The following is a 13835-nucleotide window of genomic DNA, read 5'->3' on the forward strand; positions in this document are numbered from 1 at the left end:
TTCTTGCCCCTTTGCACCAATGTCCCCAAAGATTCACCCCCTACTGATTCCAGCATAAAGACTGAGTTAAGGCAAGCATGGATTTTCAAACCTCCTTGTACCCAGTATTTTTCTTTGCTATCTCAGAGCAATCCTACTGTTTTCCCCTGATTTTCTCAACCCTACAGTTCGAGAGGGAAATGTAGATTTCAGGCAGGTAAAGCAGGTAGAAAAAGGCTGAGCTCAGCCCTGTGCTGATTGATACTGGGGCTTCATTTCTGAAAGGAACAGAAAGATCTTCCTTTCCACTGTTAGCTTCTTAAGAGACAACCAGCGAGGACCAATAATAGCAATAATTTATACAGGAGGGATAGAGGCATGTACTGCATGCCTTAGAGTTCATTAATTATATATAAATACACGTACTGGGTAAAAAAACAACCCTCCTAAGTTTGTTAATAGACTTTTGAGAGGCTAATCTTTGCTTCATCAGCTTAAATTCTTAAAGCACAGTCTGGCAATACTGTTTGTACCATGCAGAAATGATCTGCTTTGAAGGGAGCACAAACCAGGGAGCATCAGAGTGTAGTCATCCATTATTCCCTCTATTTTGTACACAGGGCTCTGGTCCATCTCTGGAGCAGCTTGGACACAAATGATGTCAAAGGCAGGGGAAGGGAATCACGGGTAAACATGTAAAAATTGTGTGTTGAGAAGGAAAAAAAATGAGCAGCTCTTGTCAAGAACAGGGTGTGCAGAAGGGTAGGTAAAAGGTAAAATTGAATTCTGTCCCATTCTGAATCTCTTCAAGGGACACCAGAGGTCTTTAACAGGCATTCACAGTCATGCATTTGTGCAACAGAATTGCCTGGGCTGGGCAGAGCTGGTTCATTTTAGTGTTCCTCTCTCTTCTATTAGCACAGGAGCACAGATTTCTTCAGCTAATTCAGCTCTGCTCCTAATGGCAATGGCAATTACCTGGGAAGTTCTCCTTCTTCAGGACCATATCCCCCTCTACTCATGCTGTTTTGCTGGGAAAGCCTGGGAGAGGCTTTGCTGATGGCAATTTGGCTGAGCTGCCCATGTCTCTAAGAAAAGAGCAGCCATCAGCAGCTCTGTCCATGCTTAGTGCAGTCAGCTCCTGGCTGGGGAGGAGCTGAAGATTCAGGACCAACTGCAAGGTCTGTTCAGGATCTGTGCCAAGGAGCAGCTGGACAGGCTGCTGGCTGAAGCCTGTTACACCACCATGGCTCATCAGCGAGCTAATTGTCTGTGTTTGATTTTACACAGGAGATTTGTGGCATCAGTGCTTCCTCCACACCAGTTGCTCTGCATATCTGATGCTGTAACGTGAGCTCACTTGCAGTCAGAAGGGCACCATCAAGGACGTTTTCAAAGTGTATGCCAAGTTATTTGTGAAACCCTCCCAGAACAATAAAAATATTGCTTTTCCTCAAGGCCAAGTCGTTATTTGATTCCTACAGTTACTCTCATCAGCATGAATCTTCCCACAGTAACTTCTTTTTCATGTCTTCTCTTCATGTGCATTTACTGGGGGAATTTTTTCACTTGACACAAGATAGGTGCCATTAAGAGCCAGCACAGGTTCAAATTTAGGTGAAGAGGAGGTCACACAGATGCAGTGAAGATTAGGAAGCAAGTTATTTCTGTCCTTCTAACACCATTGATTTTTCCCTTTTGCTTTCCACACATTTTTACATTTAGTAGAGTTAGCAGTAACAATCTGTGATTGTTTTGCATTTTGTATTTAATTTCATTGTTGTTTTGGGGGTTTTTCTTGACACAAGTGTTACCTACAGAAATAGTTTTAGTTACAATTCATCAGCACAGTCCTGTCTTCCCTCCTTGCCCACAATTCTGGCTCAATATTTTGTTTCTGTGTTATCCTGTGCCTGTGCTCAGCTCTCAAGGTGATTTTACTTTGAATCTGCCCCATCCCAACATTTAAGGAGGGTATTTTAATGATTTGGATACCAGACCTGGAGAGAACAGCCCTGTGAGGCAGCAATGCCAGGATTCCTGCCTGAATTCTCACCACAGACACCAGCCAAGTTGCTTCATTATCTTCAGAAGGTATTTAGTCACCTGAAGCTTAGGTCTTCAAGCCATGAAGTCACATGTGTGAGGTCAGGATAAATGTGTTTACTAAAATTACAGGCTGGTTAGATCAGTTGGACACATAGACACATCTGGGGCAGCTGGAATAAATATCCCTCACCATTATCTACACTAGTGAGCTAATTTAGCCAATTTAGCTCTTGTTGGAGGCCAGGGCTGCTGGAAACTGCTTTAGGTGCTGTGGGAGGAACAAGGGGCAGTGAGGGTGCTGTGGTTGCTCTCACTGCATTTTCTCTCTGTGGTTTGGTGACTCATCTTTCACACTTCCTCATTTTCCCATCTACCAACAACACAAAATGTCCTTTTCTAGCACAGAAGCATTTAGGAGAGCTGGGTTTGGGTAAACAGCATAGGAATGAGTCTTGGTGGTTGTGAAGAGTTCTGGCTCACAGCTTTTCTGAGGAGTGCTTGTCTTGATGCAAACGCACCTCCTTTCCACAGCCCATTGCTTACACAAGAGCCAGCTGCTCGTAGTTTGAGCAATACCCCTGCTGTACTCAGTGCTTCTCTATTCATGATGAATTGTGAGAATTTGCAATGTCTGATCCTCTTCATCTGAAGATTTCATGCTCAGTAAATCACATGCGTTTCCTTTTCCTTATTTTCACCTGGGAAGAAAACTCCCAGTGCCTTTTCTGAGTTTGCCTTGGCCCATTTTGCCTTAGCTACACTTGTTTCCTGATTTAACTCATCCAAGGAAATCAGGTCCTGCATGGGTCTGGCAAACAGTGTGTGTATTTCTGTGTACTGTGATGAAGTAGCAGGTGGAGAACTTGAAAAACAAGTTATTTGGAAATGCAATTAAGATGCCAACGAGTAACTTGCAAGATTTTGCTGAACATACAGACCCAAACAGGCTATTGCTAAATAGGTGCTGTAGACTAGCACAGCTATGTGGAAGGAAAAGCAAATAGAGAATGGTCATAATAAAATGAAGTAGATTTTCATGTAGGAAAGAAAGGAAGGGATCCTCTATTGTATATTACAAATACTAGAGGTTTGTGATTTTCTTTTTAAAGTTTTTTGGTTTGTTTGTTAATTTGGTTGTTTTTTTTTTTCACTAAGGGTGAAATATAATATTTCAATTAATTAAATACCTCAGGAGTTAACTACATGGAGACTCATAGCTGCACCCTCAGATTTCCTGTGGCATTAAAAGCCTGGCCAGCACAATACAAATATATTATCCTTTGAACACTTCCTCCTGAAGATACTCTTGGCTTGAAGAGATAAAATATGGTCCAAAGCTTCATCCTCATAGATCTTCTGGGACAGGGGACTCTGAAACTTTGTTCTTTTTGAATAGCAAAAGATGCAGAGCCAGCCTATGCTTTCTCCAAAACAGATCAGCATCTGCAGAGCAGTGTGTACAACAGAGCAGCAAAGAGTATGAGGCCACTAGATCTTGCCAAGGTTTGTCTAGTCAGGCTTCCTGTAACAGGATACTAAATCCAGCAGCAGAGGAGTCCTGGAAAAGCTAAGTGCAGAGCCTTCCTCTGCAGGCAGTAATGTGCCATTATATCTTGTCAGTTCTACTTAGTGATGTTAAGAAAAGAGATTTGCAGTTGTGTAGACATACTCAAGTAATCATTGCAATGGAGAAGATTTTCAATTTCTTCCCTTTTTTTGCCCCCAGACCAAGCCCCCATTGAGGTAGAATCAGCATAAAGAGGCCTGAACTCACTCATAAAAATTTGCAGCATTGATGGCTTTTTTTGATCTCTGGCTGATGATAAAACTGCTGCCTTCACCAGGGAGAACAACCCTCATTTCTTAACAAATCTTGAAGACCATGACTACATTTCTCATCATGCAGTTGTGGTACCTCAGCTATAGATAATCCACAATCTAGTAGAGATGTTCAAAGAAAACAGTTGAGAAAAAATAAAAGACAGCCAGCAAACATCACAATCATGTGCATCCAGATCCTGAGGGAGGTCCACTTAAAACCAGACTTGAATCCAGTCATAGGATCCACTCCCCTTGGGGGATCCCCTGTTTTGTGGCACCATCACCACCACAGAAGTGATTGACTTCCTGGCTGTCTCAATACTGAGACTTTTCTGGACACATGCACAATATTTTTTTAGTATAAGTTAATAAAGATTTTGGTATCTTTCTCTGTATTTCTCTTATGTCTTCACTGGGAGCTGGGCTGGTCCCTTTGCAAGGGATGCAGGACAGCCTTAGGGTCAGTGCAGTGTCTGCTCCATGAGGTGAATCCTCAAACATTGTTTGCATTTCCACAGTGTAAAGTGAGAGACCATTCCAGCTCAGGGATGAAGAAATCCTGTAGGGAAATAAAAGCAGAACAGGCCTTGTTAATGGACTTGGACAATGCCATAACATTCATTATTTGGGGGAGGCAGGAGAGGGAGTGGGATGGGGTAAGGGAAGTAGTTAGGAAATAAAACTCTGTTAAGAAGTAAAACTCTGTTTTCCTCCAACAAAACTTACTTTCCAGGAAGCCCAAGGAACTCCACCTTTATTTCTTGCCACAAGAATTAAAAAAAAAAAAAAAAAAAAGGAGACACAGCCAGCAGTTGCTGTGTGTGCAAATGGAGCTGCTCCCTCTTCCACACACAATAAAGATTAAATCTTGATGCTCACTATCCCCAGCAGCAGGTAGCTGTCATGAACCCCTCACTGTGGTAGTGCTGGTGATCTCAAGTCTTGGAGAGAGCCCAGGGCACCCCAGCAGACCCTAATAGTGACAAAATATACTCCAACCACCCCTTTTAAGGTTTCATTTCTTACTGAGGTGCCAAACTGCCACATCTCAAACTTCTGAGAAAGCAAATCTTACTGTTTGCTCTGAACTCAGCCAAGTTTAATCCTATTACATTCTGTTAACTCCTGCTAGACTTACACTGCCTCATAAAGACTCTGCTGGAGACCAGTGCTGTCACCTACTCACTTCTTGCTTTTTTACCACCACTCTGCTCTGTCACCCACCTGGCACCAATGACATAAAGCTTTCCATGTTTAACTCCTGCCTTGCAGCCTGATATTTTTCTTGGATGTGATTCTGATATCTGGTAATCTGCTCACTCTCTCTTAGCTTAGAGGATGTTTCACATGCCATGACAGGGGAGTAGCTCAGATCTCTATGGATTCAGGCACTGCTTGCTTTCCCCTTCTGTTTCCTTAGCAGGAATCAAACCTCAATAATGATGAACTTGTTCTGTTCAGAAGGTTAAGCAGAGTTGCCAATTATACTACTGAAGTATTGGTAAATTCCGTGGATTTGGTTTGGAAAGTCATCCCAAAATTTTCTGGAAGGATCAGAATTTAAAGTTACTATGAATGATTGTAAGTAGAAGATGAGTATAAATAGTTGTATGTGAATAATAGGAGCTTGGTGCCCTCTGGGTCCTATTTGGAGCCTTAGCATCTTTTAAACATTGGCAAACAAACATTACAAGAAATGGAAGCAGGAGAGAAATAAGAGTCATCCTGCCAAGAGCAAAACAAAAAGTGACATGGCAGAAATATCAGTCATCATCATGATATCCTTGAACAGCCACCCTGAACAGACAAGCAGGATGTTTTATCAGGCTGCTACCTCAGATAAAACATCAGCAGCATCTGAAAGGCTGGCCTATGTGCCTCTGCTTTTTAGTTTCAATACAAGTGTTTTTAGACCCAACTGTCATTCCTTGCACATCCATATTCTAAATGTAAGCTATGAATGGTGAGCAGGGTTTTACTGCAGCCCTTTCCACAACTGTGAATTAAAGGTTTGGGATCTCTGTGCAAAACTTGTTGCTCAAGTGCCTGAATATAAAACCCTGGCTCAAGCACAAATCAAGTACACCAGAGCCATAAACCAGGCAAGAGCATTACCAAAGCCCAGGGCTCAAAAATGAGTGAGCTCTTGCAGTGTAATGAGTTACTGACTGAGCATCAGTGGAGCCAGATGTTCTTGGCCTGTCTCATATTTGAGGAAAAATGTGTTCATTTAAATGTCAGCAGAGGAAGATTTAAGATAATACACTTTTGCTGAGTGTTTGAGAGAGTCTAGAAGAATGCATGTGGTGGAACCCCCAGCCTCAAGGAACACACAGCCAACTCTGCAGCCAACAGTAACTTGATTATCTCCCCCAACCCTGAACTGAACCACAGCAGTGGCTTCAGATTTGAATTGAGTGAGAGGCACTGGGCTGCCAGAGAAGGTGTAAATTTAACATCTTAAATTGCAAGTCTGGTCAAGTAAGGAACAGTGTTTTACTGAGGATTTCCTTTCTGCAGTCACAGCATCAGCGCTTCACTAAAGAAAAGCCTATTGTCTCTGAGGGAGAGTTGAGCATTTCCTAGGGCACAGCTGGTAAAAAACAGTCTGTGTGTGGCTCACACTGGGCTGGTCAGTGTGTTTCTAACACACCAAGAAAGAGAGTCAAGGTGTTCTCAAGTTCCCCAACTCATCCAAACCAGCTGATGCACTCCTTGGTGGCCTGGTTCGTGTCCCCCATGAGGAATCACTCTGCAGCCCTGGCTCAGCAAGGAGTGGAGCAGAGTGGCTGCAACCCTAGACAGTCCCTGTATCTGCTTCTTCAAGGCCAGGGAGCCATTTGGATGCTTGAAATATTCCCTTTGCTATATTTAACACATTGTGGGTTGAAACATGATAACATGGTAACAAAAAAAAAAAAAAACCCAGTCATGATGTAGAAACAAATCACTCATGATGTAGGATTGCCAAGTTGGACTTGGACTACCTGGATCTAGTTGCCATCTAAATCTTGGAAAATAGGGCTGTGAAAGTTTTAATAGGGGTCTGCACTGTATTTCATACACATTTCTTTTTAAAAAATCATTGATAGCAGATCCTTCACTCATCACACAGAAACCATGACATCTGTTTGACTCTGCCAAGTGCAGAAAGCCCCTTTGTTTAGATAGCATTGCCAGAAAATGCCTAAGAAGCCAAGGAGATAAATAGAAACCATCAGAGAGCCAAAAAGCCCTTGGAAAAAACTGATTGAACAAGCTGACAACCTTTATACACACCTCCAGTTCATCCATACTTTAACTCCAAAATACCTTATTGAGTGAATTAAGCTTATTCTGAAGGCCAATATCTATGGAGGGAATGTTGTGTGGGTCAGAGCAGAAGAGTGGCTCCTAGTTTAAGATCTGGGAGGATAAGTGTGTATACATGTATATATATATATGTGTGTGTGTGTGTGTGTATGTATATATATTAAAGTGTGTATATATGTATATATGTATAATATATGTATATAAATAAATAAATATTTTATATATATATATATATATATATATTCTTAATTCCCTGGGTGGTGGCACTTATAAAATCTACAAACATTATTTTTTTTGCATACACAACACTTCTAGGAGACATTTAAATAGTGGCAAATCCTGCCCAAGCCGTTACATCCCAAAATTACTGTCTGTCTCACTTTGTGGCCACTGGATGTCACTACTGATCCATTTCAGAGGGTTTTTTGAGAGCAAAACAAATACCCTCCTAATTTGGAGAAAATGAAACATTATTTTACTTCTTATTATTGTTTATAAGAACTTGACAGACCATTTTCCTAAGCCAGCACAGCACGCCTATTTCTTTGTCTGTAACTGTGAAGGAGCACAGGCACAGACTGTTTCCTTGCATTGCCAGGCAACTTCCCCTAGTCAGGGAGGAGATCTTGGGATCCAGGGGGAAAAGCTGCAGATTTGCAGTGCTAAATTCCAGCTCAGCACCAGCCTCAGTCTCTGTCTCCTCTGTGGGAACAGGGCAGATCTGCTTATTTTCTTGGAGATAAAAGATTGATCCCAAATATTATAGATTTTAATAAACAGTAGTGACAAAGCACCTGCCTGATCACTAAAGATGAGTTCTCTACAGATCCCCCCCAGTGTGTTGGACACTTGCATGGACATCAAGGGAGAGCTGGGTCTGCCTCTGAATCCTTGCAGTAAAGGAGATAGCAGAGATCAGAGGACAAAAATATTCTGTGCTGTGATATCTTTGCTCTGCTCTTCTGGCATCCCCACAGAGCAGAGGAGAGGCAATCTGAGAGGAGCAGATGAAATGGGGCTCTAGGACAAAATATGTACCACGTATATATAAAATGTGCACAAAATATGTACAAAATATGTTTTAAATGATTTACAGAGATGCCAGGAAGGGAAGAGAGAAGATGACATCAAGATCTGGATGAGAAGAAAGAGTTTTATGGCAATGTACAGCAGGTTAAGGAGATTCTGGAACAATTACATCAAAGACATGATGAAACAATGAATCAGCCTTGCTTCCCTGAGACCTCTGGGCAGGTCACATACATTTACCCACTCAATGCAGTGCTCTAGGGAGGTCTGGCACAACCACTGGAGTGCTTTTCTAAACATTCTGCGAGTCCACTCTGCACTGCCTGAGTCCCACCTCATGCCAAGGTTGCTCAGAACTTCCCAGGAAAAGGCCTTATTTGCCATTCAGTATAGCCCCACAAAATTTTCATCATTCAAGCTGAAAACTCCTGTTAGATTTTTCTGCCTCAAGCTGAAAAACAAGGGAATTAAACTATTAATCTATTTCTAAGAAAGAAAATTGAAAGAGAAATCGTATACTCAGTAGAGACTTCCAGAGATTAATAATTGGACTCTTCCAGGATTTATCCCCTTTAGGCACTCAGGGATCTTCAAGCCATTTAAAAACTGGGTGACAGCCTGGGAGGAGAAAGGAGAACAGGACCAGACAGCCAAAGGGATGGAGGGTAAATTAAGTTGGTATAGGCACCCAAAATTACTGCTTTGAGATCCTCCTCACCACCTGGAAGTGGTCTGAATGCTTTTTTCTGACCCGGTTTGTGATTGGGTGTCATTTGGGGTGATTCAGGTGTTTGCAAAAGCACAGATTTTGTATCTGCAGGGTTCCTGAGCCCATCACAAGCTCTTGGGAGCAGAGCTTGGCCTTACAGCCTCCGCATCCAAGCCATGAGCTTGGTCCAGTGTGAATTACATCAGCTTGCTGAGCTCCTGCAGTGACATAACCAGATAAAGATAGTGGTGACCAACACCCAGTTATCTCATGGAGCTGTGGCTCTAACAGGGCTGGGCCAGGGCTCTCCCCATCACCAGCCCACTGACCTCATTGGGAACCTGAGGAACTCCTCAGATTTATGCCAGGAGGCTCATTTTGATTTAATCAGTCTGGCATTTTGCCAGAGTAAAAAATTCCTCTCTGAGATTTTCCAGCCTGTTTCTGTGAGGGCTAAAGGATAAACCAAGGAAGTCTTCATGAGCTCCCTCTTTCTCCTCCCTTTCCTTATGTGCAGATCTACATTAATGCCATGGGGAAATAGCACCACATGCGGAGTTGTATTAATGTCATGGGAAATGAAAGAAATATATGTAGCAGCACAGAGGGGGCACAGAGCAGGTACTTCACCTAATTGGCTTTGTTCAGGAAAAGATGCAGCAGGACCATGCTCATGGGTCCACTCTTTGCATCTGCTAGTGGAAAAGCTCCTTTATTTAAATCAGGGTATCCAGTGAAGTATGCTCACTCTACCAGTGTGACTGGAAATTTGGCTGGAGGGAGGAGGAAAAGCAAAAAAAAAAAAAAAAGCCACAATCAAAAAACACAATCAGAATGGCTTTTTGGACAAATTTGCTTCATCCTTTCTGACCCTGGGTTTCTTTGTGTATGCTGGGAGAGCCAAGCATGCAGCAAAGCTCAGCCATGGCATCTCAGTCCCAATATACTGCAATGCCTGTAGGGCACTTAAAGCTTTTCAATACATAAGTAAACAAGGTGGATGGATGTTTGGAATCAAAGCTAGGGGCCTCCACGCCATGCCAGGACATCTTTCAACTCCACTGCACTACCAGTGGTTTCAACACAATTACTTGCAGAGTAAGAATCTGCTCAACCTGAGGGAGAGAACCTGATCCCTTCTTTTCAGCTGAAAATGTAAACTCTGGGACAAGGATCATTTCCATTTTGCAGAGGCTCAGTTTGGCTCTCTCTTTGACCATTCTGTAAAGCAGCATATTACAGGAAAGCTATTTATTAGTCCAAACCAGGATACTGAATATCAACTTTAAATCGTCTTTTAGAATTGTGGAATTATAGAATTTCTTAGGTTGGAATTACCTTTAAGATCCCTGTGTGCAACCATTAACCCATCACTGCCAAAGCCACCACAAAACCCTGTCCCTGAGCAACACATGAACTGGACTTTAAAATATCTGTTTATCCCTTCCCCCTCCAAATGTTTTAAGCTGTCTTTTTTTCAGTTTTAAGCTGTCTCAATGAGCCCTGCTAAGTCTTGAGCAAGGATCCTTTCCCATTCTGACACAGGTGTACCCCATCTGTTGCCATCCAGCTTGGTGTCGTGTAAACTGACCCATGATCAAAAACCCCAAAATTCTGTCTATAACATCAGGCTTGGAGCCAGCTATTGATCTGCTGGTTCTTCCTGTTCCTTCCCTCATCATTCTCTGCAACTGGAATGATGGAGGAGAGCACTGCCTGTGCTCCTGATTGCTTAACTTGTTGTCCCAAGCCCCTGAAGCCTCTCTTGATCGTGCTCAAAATTCTTGTCACAAATTTGTCCCTTCCTACCTGAAAAATCAGTGATGGATAGAAATCCAGCACTCACACCAGGGCAGAAAGCTTTCTCTTCACATCTTTAATCTGGACTCTAGGAAGGTAGCAGACTTCCCTGAGAAATGAATCTGTTTGGCATTTTAGACCTTCTGAGCCCTTCAGGAGGGAGCCTCCTCTGACACTGACCCATTTTCATCAGCTTCATTTCACAGTCTCACTATATATATAGGCTAAAAACTGAAATTTTCCCAACAAGAAAGCAAAGAGGGAAGGAGCTGGCCAGAGCTTTGTGAGACACATTGGCAGGATCCTTCCTTCCCACTCCAGGCTCCCTGAATGGCTTAGCACCCGCTGCACGCTTCTCCCTCCTTTCCTGGAAGGGCTGCTCTGTCCTGTGGAAACTCAAATGCATATGATAATATGTAAGGAGTTCTGACTAGCTCTTTTTATGAGCCCTGTGGAAGATGTCAGATGATTATCTGAGGCCTCCCATTGCTTCAGGGGGACACATGGAGGCTGGCAAGAAAGGGAAATCCCAAGGCCAAAAGCTCTTGGAGAGAGCAGTTTCTCCTCCCACTTGCAGAGACCATGCTTAAATATTTGTGGTATCATAAATATGCTCTTTAGTGTGTGCACTAATAGATCTCTGGAACACAGATGGGTTTGGGCTCTTGGGCTTGTGAAAAGCAAGGTAAGAAGTGTCCAGTGTGTGTGTGAGGGGGTGTTGAGTGGGTGTTTGCTGGGCTCAGGGCCATTCTGTTTGGCCCCATCCTGGTATTAAAGCAACCTGCCACCATTACAGCTGCGGGATTTTGAAAATAACAGTTTTTTATCACTGACCTGGATGACTATAGCATAAACATTACATATAGGGAAGAAAAGTTACTACCAGGAGGAAAAAATGTGGCAAAACAGACCTCTAGTGCCTTATAGGTTATATAGCCACTCATGCATGCATGAAATGAGTATAAGAACATATAAAATGATTATATAAACATAGCTGATAATATTCTGCTTACTCCCCATACAGTGATTTCATGCTAAAAGGTGCCATTTACCTAACATGGTGTTAAAGCCTCCATCTGAAGTCTTAATTCCCTCCTCCAGCCATGTTAAAACCCCTCCTTTGGGAGCAGAACTTCTCTTTTCCCCCTTGTCCTTGCTTTCTCATGCTGTTTGCTCATGGCTTCAGAGAAGTCTCTTCAGTCTCAGAAGTTGAGGTCCTTCCTAAGAAAAGCAAAGTTAAAGACATGCTGAAGGCTTTACCTGTGGTGGTTTGGTGTCACAAGACAGCAATCCCTCAGGGGCAGAGGGCTTGAGGTTGATTTTAATGATTTACTTCATGTCAAGGAAAGTTTAAATAGATTTCTGCCTAGAACATCAGACCAATAAGAAATGATTTCTGTTTAAGTAGGTGTTAGGAGGTAGGAAAGAGTGTTGTAATAACAACCTGTCTCATAAGCCAAGGAAGTGAGGTGTTGAATCTGTACCCAAACAAAGAGCGAACCTGAGTCACAAGAACGCTTTGCATTTATAGGGCACCTTTCACTGGAGAATTTCAGCCTGTCCCAGAGTGTTTTACCTACCTGGAGAGCAGGAGTAAACACGTGAACTTACACCAAGTGCAGCTTTCCTTGGGGATATCATGGAGCCAAACCGACAAGGAACACAGAGCCTGGGACTATTTCAGTGTGAGTAAAAGGACAGAATTTGGCCGCTTATGCTTAACTTTCACATCTCCTTTCCCTTGTAAATTAAGCTTTCATTCAACTTTATAGATAGGTAACTGATGTACAGAGATCCCAGGGAGTTTGTCTAAAGCCACAAATTGAGGAAGGTAATGAAAAAGGACCCAAAAGTTTTGGCTTTGTGCTCTAACCCCAAGGAAAACTTAATTTGGCACTAGCAGCTGCTTGATCTTCAGGGCTTCTGCATGAACAGGGAGTAGTTTGGTTAATGAAATAATATCCCAGGCACATATGAAGAGCAATTACTTGCTCTCATATAAACTCTCATGTATTCATCTAGGAAAAATGTTCATGACTCAGTCATCTGGGATGGTTCAGGCTGCTCACCCTGCAGCACGAGGCGTAGGCACTGCAGTGCTGAGCTTAAAAAGGAAGGCACGTGACCCCAATTACTCACAGGGAGAAGAGTTATGATCTCAGATACAGTGGTATAAATCCAAAGTCATTCCCCCCCGAAGTAATTGGCATCATGCTGTATTTTCTCTAACACACAGGAAATCAGAATGCAGCCTGTGATCCCAGTTCGTCTGCTGAGCTTTGTTCAGGGAGAGGCTTTGCTCTCCTGCAATGGATGTTAAGTGATGGAGTAAAATAAGAAAAATAAGGCTGGAAAATTTACAAGAAAGAAAAATGTGCCAAGCTTCCCTGTAGCAAGAGCAACAAATTACTACTTAGTTTTAACAGAGTGCTTAATAATTGTTTCACTTTTTTAATCAGGTTTTCTTCATTTTAATAAACAATAAAAGTGAACTGATATACAGAAAGTCTGCCTAGTTGACCTGTATCTCAATTTCCTCTTTTTTCCTCTGGATATCACAAACGCTGAAAAAGGAAGGTGTTGACTGTCAGGAAAGGTGAAGAAAATGACAAACTTACAAATTTACAGATGGGATATGACAACAAACACAGATCTAGTATTAGGGACATTGCAAGTTCAGAGAAAAGATTAATTAATGTAATGACCACAGTGAACTGTTCCTGTGGGACATGGGAAATTGTATTAAACTATTTCCATCAGTGCAGAACAAAGAACTCAGGGCTTGAAGAGTGGGGACTGGATCCATCACAGCAGGAGTTCACATAGAAAAATATTCTAAATAGACCCTCCATTTATCATTTCTGAGATTTTGATAATTGCAATATTCTCAACTTTATGGTTTCAGTAACTTGGAACTGACAGATGAGAACTTCACCTCTTGGGACTACAGAAAACCTGGCAAGGTTTCCCTGAACAGGGAAAGGATTCAGTTTGAAACATTATAGGCACCTAGCAACTTTCCAACACATCAGGCAACCCAGAGTTTTTACAAACACGTGTGCTTCTAACATTTTTTTAATACCACAAAAGCAGTTCAAACATATGTAAAAGTTATATTATTGGCAAATTGTCCCAG

General features: G+C 42.3%; 1 long non-coding RNA gene across 1 annotated transcript in view; it reads right to left on the bottom strand.

Annotated features, from left to right (window-relative positions):
* Nucleotides 1-563: 563 nt before the first annotated feature.
* Nucleotides 564-13835, bottom strand: part of LOC141729710 (uncharacterized) — a 65707-nt gene continuing 52435 nt past the window's right edge. The window contains exons 2-3 of the long non-coding RNA XR_012581151.1: nucleotides 11752-11920; nucleotides 564-4408 (exon numbers count right to left, since the gene is read on the bottom strand). This is a non-coding gene — a long non-coding RNA (uncharacterized LOC141729710). The remainder of the gene's footprint in view (nucleotides 4409-11751; nucleotides 11921-13835) is intronic.

The sequence above is a fragment of the Zonotrichia albicollis genome, chromosome 7, assembly GCF_047830755.1.
Source record: "Zonotrichia albicollis isolate bZonAlb1 chromosome 7, bZonAlb1.hap1, whole genome shotgun sequence".
Classification (NCBI taxonomy): domain Eukaryota; kingdom Metazoa; phylum Chordata; class Aves; order Passeriformes; family Passerellidae; genus Zonotrichia; species Zonotrichia albicollis.